General features: G+C 37.4%; 1 protein-coding gene and 1 pseudogene across 3 annotated transcripts in view; one reads left to right on the top strand and one right to left on the bottom strand.

Moving 5' to 3' along the window:
- Nucleotides 1-12767, top strand: part of IMMP2L (inner mitochondrial membrane peptidase subunit 2) — an 845846-nt gene that overhangs the window by 137506 nt on the left and 695573 nt on the right. The window lies entirely within an intron of this gene.
- LOC103659020 lies at nt 5626-6854 on the bottom strand (annotated as a pseudogene).

A 12767-nucleotide genomic window follows, 5' to 3' on the forward strand; every position in this document is an offset into this window, starting at 1 on the left:
TCATATTTCTGTGTGTATGAATTTGTCTATGTTAGCTTTGTTTTAAAATGTGATACTAAAAATACACAGAAATTGAAATTTAGTCCCACTGCAGTCCGATAATCTCCTCCTATTTTGTTCCGTTGCTAAGCCAGAAATTCACATTTACTAGATTATTATCTATTGCCATGGAAATCGTTTTGTTATATTTCAATTTCACTACAGGAACAAGCAGCAGGAGTTAATGGACCATAAGAGGGAAATTTGTTGTTTAAATAATGATTATCTATTATATTTGGCTAACATGAAAAGGGGAAAGTACAATTCTTTTGTCACACAGCGTGAGAACGTAAATGGATGAAAGAGTCAGAATTCGCCTTAAGAAAATTCACGGATGTCTTGTGAGTCACAAATTACATGACCCACTCACAAGGCTGAACTGTAAAACGGTGTCCATACCAACCTACGTTTCATCAAAGGAAGTCCTTGTTGTGGGCTGGGCTTCCCAGAGGTGAACACTGAGATGGAGTTTGGGGTGCAAGATATGCGTCAGGGGTTGTGTGCTGTGGCTGGAAGGGGAAGCTGCAAGATTGGGCAGAAAAAGAAGCCAAACTGCCCGGCAGGCCCCATGAAACTCAGGTAGCATTGCCCTTAGGGTTGCCTCCTGTTGCCCCTGCTTTGTCGCGGGATGTGGGCGGCCTCCACGTGGGACTGCTGTCTGCAGCTATAGGACATTGTATTCTCTGGACCTGGAGACTGTTCTGACCACACTCCCTGGACGTGGCAGTGAGCCCGTGTGTCCTTGAAGGCTCATCTGGGTGGCGCATCTGTCTATGCCGATCTTTTTCTCCTATGAATATCAGGGATTTCCTGCAGTTTTATCCTTATGGTATTTATAATTCCCAGTATACATCACCTTTAATCAGGCAAGTGTTCACATTTTTTAGACATATTGATGATAAAAGCCCTTTTAACATCCTTATTTGGTTTAAGTGCTTTTTGAATTATGTAGGTTGTATCTGCCTCTAGCCACAGCATATCCTTTTTTTTTTTTTTAAATTCATAGCAGACTGTGGCCCTTTATAGAAAGTTAAGACTTTTCTTAATAGTATTCGAACATTTATACACAGGCGTATTTTTTTTAAAACTTTGTATTTTATAATGATTTCAAACTCAGTAAAACATTTCAAGAACAGGCCAAAGAGCTTCTTTGCTCATATTCCCGTTATTCGTATTTTACTACAGTTGCCTTATCATAGTCTCTTTCTCTCTCTCTCTTTCTCCCTCACCCTTTTCTCTGATACATTTTCGTTTTGAAGATTTTTGTTTTAGTTTTTTTGGTTTCTTTTGGCTTGATAGTAAAAATTGCAGACATGAAGCCGTAGTATTCCTTTGGTACTTCAGTATTTCCTCAAAATAAGGATGTTGTTCCACATAACCCCAATATAATAATCAAAATAGGAAATAAATATTAACATAACATTGCCATCTAATCCACAGGTCTCATTCACAACTCACCAGTTGTCCCAGTGATATTCCTTGAGTCCAGAATCCAGGATCACACATAGAAGTGATGCTGTGTTCTTAGTTCATCATGTTAAAAGGTGTCAGGCTTATCTTATGCTTTTCTTGTTCCAGTGTTGGAATTACTAAGAAATTCTGGTTCCTTTTAATGGAGAATGGTATTTAGACATTGAGAAACCAAGGTCTGGGTTCTAAAGATGCTCATTGCTACTGGAGTATCATTCCTGCTAGGTCTTTTCAAGGAATGAAATTAGGAAATACAGGTTTTATAAACTCTCTCTTTCTCTCTCTTATCTCTCTTTCTCTCTCTATATGTATATATGCTGGTTCCTATTAACCTCAGATGTTTACCTGTTTTCTCATTTCCCCGTGTATATAACCAGTCTCTCAGCTATGTGGGTCACCAACTTGGCTTGGCCCTACTATCCCCAACCAGCTGGTTGAATATATGGTTTTGGCTCTGCTGTCCATGCCAACTACTTGCTCAGTCTCAACCAAGGGGAAAGGGCCCAGATGCTTCTTTTATTTCCTATTCCTATTATTATTTTTCTGTGGATATAAAGTGCTGCAGCGACTCCAAAAAAGATTCAGCAGAGGGGATAGTATTTATTATGGGTTATATCATAAAAGACATTCCTAAATTAAAAATGGGATTCTCTAGTGGTTTAGTGGTTTCTTTTTTTGTTTTGTTTTTTCAAAATTATTACTATTCTAAGATGTGAATGACAGGATTTTAGTGTTAGCTTAAGATTCTGTTAAGGACAATAATAATAGCAGTGGGATATGTGCTAGCCATATCTGGTATTAAACATAGTTTTTGAATAAGAAACCATTTATATTGTTAAGACAGGTCTTTCTTTGGTTTCCTTTGGATTTATTTCTTGGCCATTCAATAGGTGATAGCTATTAGCAAAAACAATTTTTGTTGAGCCTTGTTTATTGGTTTGCAATAATGAGAACAGTTATGGAGTCCGATAATTTTGTGCTTTTATTTTCAAGTAACAAAGTGTTCTTATTTTGTGGTGATACTAAGGAAAGGCAGTTTAAAAGCTAGTTTTAAAGGATCTGTAGCTTTGAGAGGTTATAATTTAGAATGGAGGCATGGTGGTCAGAGGAAATGAGCCAAAGTTAAAAGCCTTTTCTGTGCCATTGAATCTGTAACCATCCTCAAAGTACTCTGCACTTTATGTCACAAAAAAGCCTCAAATCCCGTGGGTAAATGTTATCTGCAGGAACCTCATCATTTCTGAAAACAGTTCTTTTATTCTTAGAGTGTTTGAACAAGAAATACAAATAATAGTATTTTCTTCTCTTTTTGCAGGACAACATATGGATATAGGGGTTCTTCTGCTATTTTTGAATAAGTGCTTTGTGATACAAAAAGCAAAATCAAATTTAAAATTAATGGATGGTGAGACAGAAACTTAAGGTGTTGGTTAAATCGGTTTTGCTTCCTTTGTGAAGCAGGGTTATCAGTTCTCATCTTTCCTTGTGGAGTTGTTTTATGCTTGATTTTCTTTTGGAAGAAAGAATATAATTACTTGCCAGCCAAAAGTTTATGGCATAGATACTTTTGCAAATAGCTTTAAAGGTAGATCGTGATTATATATAACCTGTAAGGAGCACATAAGATATGGATGAAGCAGTTGATGAGCAGTGAATGTGATTGTACAGAGGAGAGGAGTGAAGGCTCACTTCATTCTTGTGCTTTAAATATGTTCACATTTTCTCATGAGTCTTTTCTGATTTCTGCTGTCCTTGTCTAATCCAACTTTAGTTGCTTCTTATCCCATTCCTCATCTCCTTTACTCTCTCTCCCTGATACAAACTCACTCATACACAAATACACGTATATTCACACTTGAATTTAAATAGGTGGCGTGCTTACAAATATTCCCAATGGAGGCCACACAGGGCCAACGTCTATAATTGTGTGTTTGTGTATATGTATGTGCACATACACACATCATTACCATTTTCAAATAGTTGGCCACTGAAAGTACTTGGCTTATTGTAGGTATACAACTCATGTTTGTTAAGTGAATGAATCTATGAGTCCAAAAAACAAGTAATAATTAAGGACTGAAGCGACCAGGGTGAAGAAATGGGCCGAGTCTCATGGAGACATCATTTCTGCTATGAAGATTTGTTTGTTGTAGAGACAGCTACTCCAGAATGATCTAGTATTCATATGGAACAGTTGTTAGGTTGAGTCTGCTGCTTTACCCCACCTCTCTGAACCAAAATTTGTTTCTGATTGACAGAGGGTAATTAATTGAACTGTAGAGATACTTCACTGGAAAGGGTAATTCATGCCTTAGATGAAGGCAGTGATCTGGGCACGGGACCAGATATGTGTACTTTTCCCTCCTCTTATGATAAAGCTCATTTTATGTCTTGTGACAGCCAAGTAACGTGGAGTAGAATGAAATGACTTTTGTATGACGGAAGCCATAGCAAACCACGCAACACATTTGCCTTTAAAAACAACAATAAAAAGATCAAACATTCTCTAGTTACCACTTCAACATTTTACAGTTTGGAGTGGTACTGCTAGTCCTGTCAATGAAAATTACCACTTGGCATCTTTTTGGAGTATCTAAATGTGCGGTCAGGGACCCACTTGGGCACAGGGTAGTGCTATGAGCCCTCTTCACGATTTTCTGAACTACTTCCTAATGTGCCCGAAATGCTGAGAGCAGGGCACTGCTTCCCCTGCTACTTTTTCGAGTGTCAATATCTTCCTCTTTTTTCCCATGTATAGTGACATTTATTCCATTGTGTAGCAGCAGGTCCACTTCTAATTCATTGAAATCATTTTCCTCCATTCAGTACTAAGACCTCCAAAACCACTAGGTCCAAAGTTTCACGGACCAAAAAATTCTTCAAGTGTGTTATTAGGTGTAGTAGAGAGCCCAACGAAATGCATACATGTGTACACCAAAAGACGTACACAAGAAAGTTCATGGCCGCACTCCTTCTAATAGCCCCACATGGAAACACCTCTAATGTCTATCAACAGTACAATGAATACATTGTGGTATATTAATTAAATGTGGTATAGTCATTCATTGTGTAACAATGGAAACAAATGAACAATTGGTCTAGGTAACAATATAGGTGAATCTCAATGATGTTAAAGGAAGTCAGACACAAAAGAATACATCACATATTCAGTTTATAATAAAGGTTAACCACTGGCAAACCTCCTTTTTGTTTTTGGAAACCAGGGTAGTGATTACCTTTGGGAAGGAAGAAGAGTAATGACTAAGAAGGGGCAGACTAGTGTTGTAGTTATTGATGTGGGTGGTGGTTACATAGTTATCTTCACGTTGTGGTAAGTCATGCCAAATGATTACATTTGTGCCCCTTTCTGTATGTGTTATAGTGCCATTAAAAAACTTATTTTTAAAAAATTGATGTCATTGCCCTCTTGTATGTAATGTCTACTTTTTCTGGATGCTTTTAAGATGTTTTTCTTTGTCCTAGTTTTATGTTTGACTATAACATGCATACGTGTGATTTTCATTGTAATTTTCCCACTGTGGTTCACTGAGCTTTGTAAATCTGTAATTTCATGCTTTTCACCAAATTTAGAAAAAATGCTGCCAATATTTTTTTAAAATTAGACATAAAGAAAATAGAGGGACTTCTCTCACCTCCACTTTGCATACCTTCTAGAAAAGACGGCACTATATATGCATTACTAGTTTAAACTGTATACTTCATTTTATAGGTCAGTGTCTCATATTTACAGGTTACTGCCTCCCAGCTGGCCCCATAAACTGAACCAGTTTTCCAGTTTGTTCTAAGTTCTTGTTTAGCCTCTCAACTCCTAAGTCACTAACGATTAACCAGTGTATACCCTTAGCTCAGGCCATGCTTCCTAAAGTTCTTCCCAATGGAAGGTTTTCTCTTTACCATTGTGTTTCAGGGCCACCAAAGGGTGGTGGTGTTGTATAGTGACCACTTACACCTAGCTCTTGCCAGCTCAGTACAGATCCTTTTATGAATGAAAAAAGACCCACCGTTTTTTCTCTTTCATTAACAGGCCAGAGGGAACTTCTTGTGATGCCAGTTTATATGGATTGAGGGAGAAGTGCTGGAGGATTAGGGGCAGCATACTAGTCTGAGTCATCTGCTCATTCAGTTTAGCTGTGGCCACGTTCCCAGTCTTCGAGGGAGTGGACTGCTGTTGGGCCCACTAGTTGTATGGTTTGGTGAATCAGATAACAGCTGTTTATGATGGGTGGTTTGATTATTCACCTAGTCACTTGATGCCCTATGGTCAGGTGTTCTAGCTCTACCAGGGACCAGTAGCAAATGAGGAGAGCAATCTTAATAAGGTCCCCATGAACCACATGTGATTAGCAGTGACACATTGCACTATGACACTGACTGTGCAGTTGTACAGTAGCCATTTCTGAAGCACTTTCTGGTTACAAAGCACTCGCACATGCTTTATCTCATAGGACACAGTATCCTTTCTGCTGGCCTCCAGGGTCTATAGATGTAAAAGGCCCAAAGTGAAATTGAGATTCCATGGAGGACCTGGCTATTCCAGTGGCTCTGTAGCCCATGGCCCAACTATTGCTACTACTACTACTACTTCTTCTCCCCCTCCCCCTCCTCCATTTTTTTTTTTTTTTTGGAGGAACAAGAACTTAATGTTGGGGAAAGAGGATGCTTAGGGCATAGCCTCTGGCAAGGGGACACCCTGGCCCTGGTTTTAGGCCAGCAGATGCAGAAGCAGGGAGTGCAGGGCCTGACAGACAGGTGTGTAGCCCAGGCAGCTCAGATGCAGGTACTCATAGAAGCCATGGTGACTTATGGTACCATCCAAGTGCACAAAGCTAGGGTTGGCATCCAGGAAGTGGGCTTGTGGGTGGCCAGCCAATGCTGCCCGGACCAACTCATTCACCCATTAGTTTTTCTCTCGAAGTGGGTTAGGGTGCTGGTCCCTGAGAAGCAGGCCTAGCACCAAAGACCCAGACCTGAAGCTGCTATTGGTTCACCAGTTGCACGATGATCTTGATGCCACCAGTCACTTGCTCTGCTGTGTGCCTGTGGTGGTTGGTACTCACCCAGACCCCTATAATCTTGGGCCAGATTTGTTCCAGCTCCCCATTCTCCAGCTGCTAAAGCACCTGTTATGTGCCGTCACTGACAATGCCAAAGTTAAGTGCATGCCCAGAAGAAAAGATCTGCTGCCAGATCTTGCACTGTTGCATTAGCTGGATCCAGGAGTCCCTGATGAAGACGACTTTGTGTTCCTTATCTTTGCTGTTGGCTATGAACCAATGGTGCAGGGACATCCAGCGTCTGTCGCCCTACATGTTCTACACCGGCATGGACTTGCCGGCACGTTCTCCTCTTCATTCATCTTGGTGTTTCATCTCGTGCTGGATCCAACATCTTCTTTAAAGGCAAATTGCTGTATATGAAAGAACATAAGCAGTAGAAATCCAAGATTTGGGTAACAGTTCAGATTAGAACACCAACCTCTTGGCTCTCTTCCTCTGCATTTGTGTCTCTGCTCAAATGTCATTTTGGTTCCGAAGCCAGAAACATTAAGAGTAGAGGTAATGGGAATTCTGGGTTTCCGTCTTTAAGGCACAGTAACTCCACCAGATGGCTTAAACTGTGGCTCAGTGTGATAGCTGTGACTCTTCCCTTGGGAAGGAGCTAGTAAGGGTTTATGTGGAGAGGAGGAAGGCTCTGTGCCACACCCTCCACTCCACGTGCACATAGGTGGAAATCCTAGAGGAAACCCAAGACACATTAGGATATGTTTTCTCCCTTCTCTTTGAGACTAATGATAATCACTTCTTACAGGTTTTTTTTGTATTAGAGCATAGTAAATCATGGGCCATGGAGTAGACAGAAGTCGACTTGCCCTTAACGTGATGAATCTGTGCCTTTAGCTTTAGAACAGTTTGTTGTACGTATGAATTAGATCTTGGAACTGTAGAACCACATTTGTAGTTACCATTAACCAAAGGAGCCCAGTGATGACTTTATAACCTGAGTAATATTTTAATACAGAAAGGGTTTTTACCTGCATCTGAATTGATTGTTATCTCTTAAGCCATCTTCCCTTCCATCTTTGTGGAAGAGGTGCTCCTTAGGCCTGTGTTCCATTAATTATTTATTGCCTTTTGAACTAGCCCCTCTGCCCTAATTGCTTTTCTGAGCTTTTGAACGTTCAAGTTTCTCTCCAGTCAAAACATAAAGATGAAAGGGCTCAGACCCTCCCTTAATTCTGTGCTCAATGCTTGATCATTCTTTTATTTGCAAGTAGGGTTCCAGAAACAGGTGTCTCTACCTGGCCTCTTTACTTCCTTGCCTCCCCTGTGTTGTACAGCCTTCTGCAACCTTGCTTGTTCACATCACTCTGCTGGGATCACCTTCATGAAGGTCGTCAATCTCTGACTTGCCAGATGTTAATCATTTTTCAGTGCATCTTTGAAGCTAGTCTTCTTACTTGATTCTATTGAATGTTAGTTCATTAAAACATTCTTCTCTTTTGTTTTCTGGGACTCCACCCTTTATGGGTTTTTCTCCTTTGTATCTGGCTCCCCCTGTTAGTGAACTGGCTCTCTACCCTTCCTCTCCTTTTAAGTGCCCTTAGTGTTCTTCCTTGGACTCCTGGCCCTTACTGCTCTATAGCTTCCCCCTGAGTAATCAGAATTCCTCCTCAGGATCAGCTGCCAATTATTATGCCAATTATATACTAAAAACTCCAAACTCTCAAACTTCAGCTTAGACCATTTTCCTGACATCCAGTTGCTTCCCAGATACTCCATTAAATATCCTGGAAGAGAGAAGAAAATAAATGGAAGAATATCCAAGAATGAGATGGTAGACACATATGATGATAGCAGAGCTGTTCTGCCTTCCTTTATTTGCTGTTTTGGTGTGTGATAACAACTTTGACTCCATTTCTCAGCCCAGAATGTTGAAAAGCACTTCAGACTTTCATTTAGCTCTCGGTAGCACAACCAGCATGGTACCTGTCATATCCTAGGCATGCAGTGTTATGTTTGGATGAATGAATGAATGAATGTATGACTTTCTGTCTCCCATCCCTTACATCCATTCAGTCATCAAGTTCTGTCCCTTCTACTTGGCTTTCTTCTTTTGAAATTTTCTGTCCTACTCCTCTCCATTCTTACTGTTCTGGACTAGGCTGTCATCTTCTCTCACTGTGGCTATTTCATAAGCCTAACTTTGGCCTCATCACTGCTAGCGTAATTTCCTCCCTCCATTTCATCATCTCCACTGTTACTGTCCAATTGAAGCCATCTATGTAGTTTTACATTTTCTATTAGCCACATTAAAAAAAAAACTTAAAGAGGTGATACTGATTTTAATAATGCATTTTATGATTCAGTATAGCCAAAATGTTATTTTGACATGGGGCCCTAATCACATTTCAATGTCCTCAACCTATATATACCCTATTCTCTTTGTCTGGAAGCCTCTGATCATTCTCCTGAAAAAACTTGTTCATACAGTGTCAACCCGGATGCTGTTTCCTTCATGAATCCTGCCCTGAGTTATTTAGGCAAATTTCATACTCTTGTGGCTTTCAAGGTTTTTTGGCTGTATCAAGTAAGAAGCATATTTTACATTGTGACCAAGATGTATATATATGTGTGTGTGTCTTCCCATATTTTTGCCTATAGCTATACTGAAATCTCTGTGTCTATATCTAAATTTATACCTGTGAAAAGCTGGAACACAAGTTCAAAATTGTTTTATTTCATGAATAACACGTAAGTCTATTACTGTGTTTACCAGGTTGCACTAATTTTTTTTTTTGCATATATCTCCTTCTAGACTCTGTATCTTTTTTAAAATCCTTATTTATTTATTTATTTATTTATTTATTTATTTATTTATTTAATTTTTGGTGACAAGTCCAATGCTTGGTGTAATGTGTGTACTCAATATATATTTATTGACTGACTCAAGTCCAGAAGAGCTATTCACGTGGTTTCAAAGACATCATTTTAACCATCAATATTAATTAGCTACAATGGTTTGTGCGGTGTTTTCTCAGCCCTGGCTGGCTACGATACAAGCGCCTGGGTGATGTAAAGATTTTCTTTATTCCCAGATCTACTTAAATCTGAATGAGGAGCTCAGATTTGTTCTCTTATTCTGGCAATGTGGAAAATGGATAGCAGTGAGAACTTGATGTTTTTCACTTAGAATCAACTCAAATACTGTAGAGAAACATTCTGTTACTTTTTATGAAGGGAGCTGAAGTTTGTACTCCGAGGTTAGCAATTTATGCCTGGTATTAAAAAAAAATTTCTGATGACATGATACAATCTCAGAGTATGTCAGAGATAAGCCAGATGGCTCATTTCTAGACTAGTTTTACTGCTAATTAAAGGGCTAATTTTTCTCTCACAAACTCAAGAGTGTGAATATATTTATTGTCAAAATACTCAATAGCTGGACAAGCTAAATTGGTTCAGGAAAACCTAATTGGGTATTTTCCATCTTGCAAAACTCTGGTGCTTATATTTAAAAGACCCTGGGGAACAGCTGTTAGTAAAGGTATTGATTACAAGTCTGCTGCTTTTTAATAGCTCTGTATTAACTCAAGAAGTTGGATTTCAAGGGGCTAAAATTTTAATGAAAAATAAAAATCTCAACAGTTAGGACTAGTCCTTTCACTTCCACTTAGGTGAGTAGTTTTGCTTTTATTACATTCTAAGTGTTGCTGTCAGTCTGTGTGAGGAGGCCCACATGACAAGATTGCTCTTACTCTGACAAAAGATCATTATCTGGCTGGAGCATATTGTAGGAGTCAATAAATACATAATATGCTCTTTCAGATTCTTTGAGGATATTAAGTGCAATCACATTTTGGATGTAGGAGGTGTTGCTTAATAAATATTTAAAAACTCTATTGGCAGGGCCTTAATGTGACAGCTAATAAATATACCATTGAATAAGTGTTAACAAAAAGACATATTATGGTGAAGTGCCTTCAAATTACTTAGGTGAAATAATAAAGTATCACCTTTTCCTAACAAATAAATTAGTGATGATTTAATTCTTTCATGTTAATTTATGCTGAGGAATACACACAGAAAAGTTTTTGATGGAGCTATTTTTACCCTCGCTTAGTAATTTACTCAGGATTCTAATTCAGATAATTCATAATACTAAATTATCTGCAGAGAAGACTTGTCACTTGCAATATATATATATATATATGGATTTTGTTTTTTACCTAAACTTACTGTAGATGTATGAATGCTTTTATGAATGTTAGGAAATATTTAAACAAGGTCCTGACTTAGAAAGTTGCCTCTCATCTAAAAATTCCAAACTTGAACCGACTTGCTACTTTTTCTTACCTTCTAAAATGAGTTCCTGTTTACTCGATGGGCAAATAGTTTGCATTTACATGTTAAACAATTCTGTTATTTAGAGTTTGATAATATGTGCCATTTTGATATCTCTGGAATTTTCTGTCTTGAAGCTGAAAGCCTTCAGATATGTATTGTTAACTATTATTATTATTTGAGAAAATGGCATTTCTCTTTGTCCTTCGGCATGATTACCTTCCACTATATTCACACAATAAGGGAACTTTGTTTTTTGGCTCCGTGAAATAGCAACGGTGTTTTTCTGAGGTGCGGCCATCTAATGTGAGATTGTTTTAGGTGCAATGTTACTGAAATTTTATTTCACCTTGTAAGCACCACGGCCTATCTTGCCATTGTAAAATAACTTGTATTTAAATACCTATAACAACTGTAATCCTGGAAAATGGAATAATAATTCATATACTCTCATTAGTAAGTTCTTTGACTAGACTGTAAATTTTCATTTATCTATTAGTTTAAGTGGGAAGCTGACATTGTACATGGTCTTTCTTATCTCTAATATGACTTTTTTTTTTTTTTACTGTAAGGTTTATGAGAAGCTTTAAGTGATATTTTATTTTTTAATTCTGGTCTTCTCTTACTGTGTATAGATGCCACATATCTTGTTCTTCAGTTGATAAACAGTTCATATTCTACTGTCTCATTAGCCTTTCAGTAAATGGGATTCAAAATGGTCTCATTAGCCTTTTGATAAATATCATTTTAATTAAATATGCATAAATATGGAAAGATCTGTGTAACAATGTCTGTAGTAATTACGATGTATTTTATATTATTTTGCATTATTATGGAATTGTGTACCTATTTTTGATGCAGAATAATTACACCATTAGGAGTTTGTACTAACCTGTTTTTTGTGTTTATAAAGATCACAAGTTTATCAAGTAGGTGGCTTGAATTAATTTGATTTCACCTTTATCACAGTGCTAATGGAGTTGATAGTTTAAGTTCACCTGTGCCAAGAAGTAAAGAACTCAAGTTTAATAACTGGTTGATTCAGAAAATTATTTGTTGCTTGCAGGATTTTCTTAAATATACATTCTTTAATACAGTTGAATATTATAAAAACTCTTTTACTTTAGTTCTTCAGCTACTCATTAAACTCATTTTTATGATATTCCAGAGGTATTGATTAAGAGCTTGAGAGACAGAAAGACCTAATTGGGTCTTAGATTTGCCACTTATTATTACAGTGCTCTTGGTGATTATAATAACAATACTTGCCTCAAAGGGTCATTTTTTTGAGAAATAATTGAGATAAGATTTTCTAAGTACTGAATTTACTAAGTACTAGTAGTTTTATTATCATAATAATAAAAGTCAGGAACTTTTTCCCTTATATATTTCATTTTGCTGGAAATTTTGTTGATCGATATTTGCATTGTGACAATTACAAAATGTTGACCAAGTGGATAAACAGCACATTGAAAAACATTACATAGCTCACATTTAATAAAATTGAATTGAATTTGCATGGTTTCAACTGGTATAAGATGACTGTCATACAAATTTGCTTCTTTCCTGTTATATGATTATTTTATAATTGATCTGTATTAGCTGCCAAAGTAAATTGTAAACAAAAATTGATTAGGAATTATTTTTCATCTTCCTCTTAGATATCTAAAAGTATGTAAAAAAATTTTTTTTCAACGACCAAGCTGGATTTTAACTTGATACACTTTTTTTTACCTGATACACTTTTTAAAATTTATTTTTTATTAATTTTTTAATTTAAATTTTATTAATTAACATACAGTACAATATTGGTTCCTGGAGTAGAATTCAGTGATTCATCACTTACATATAACATGCAGTGTTCATCACAAGTGCCCTCTCTAATACCCATCACCC

The sequence above is a fragment of the Ursus maritimus genome, unplaced genomic scaffold (genome assembly GCF_017311325.1).
Source record: "Ursus maritimus isolate PB19 unplaced genomic scaffold, ASM1731132v1 scaffold_3, whole genome shotgun sequence".
Classification (NCBI taxonomy): Eukaryota; Metazoa; Chordata; class Mammalia; order Carnivora; family Ursidae; genus Ursus; species Ursus maritimus.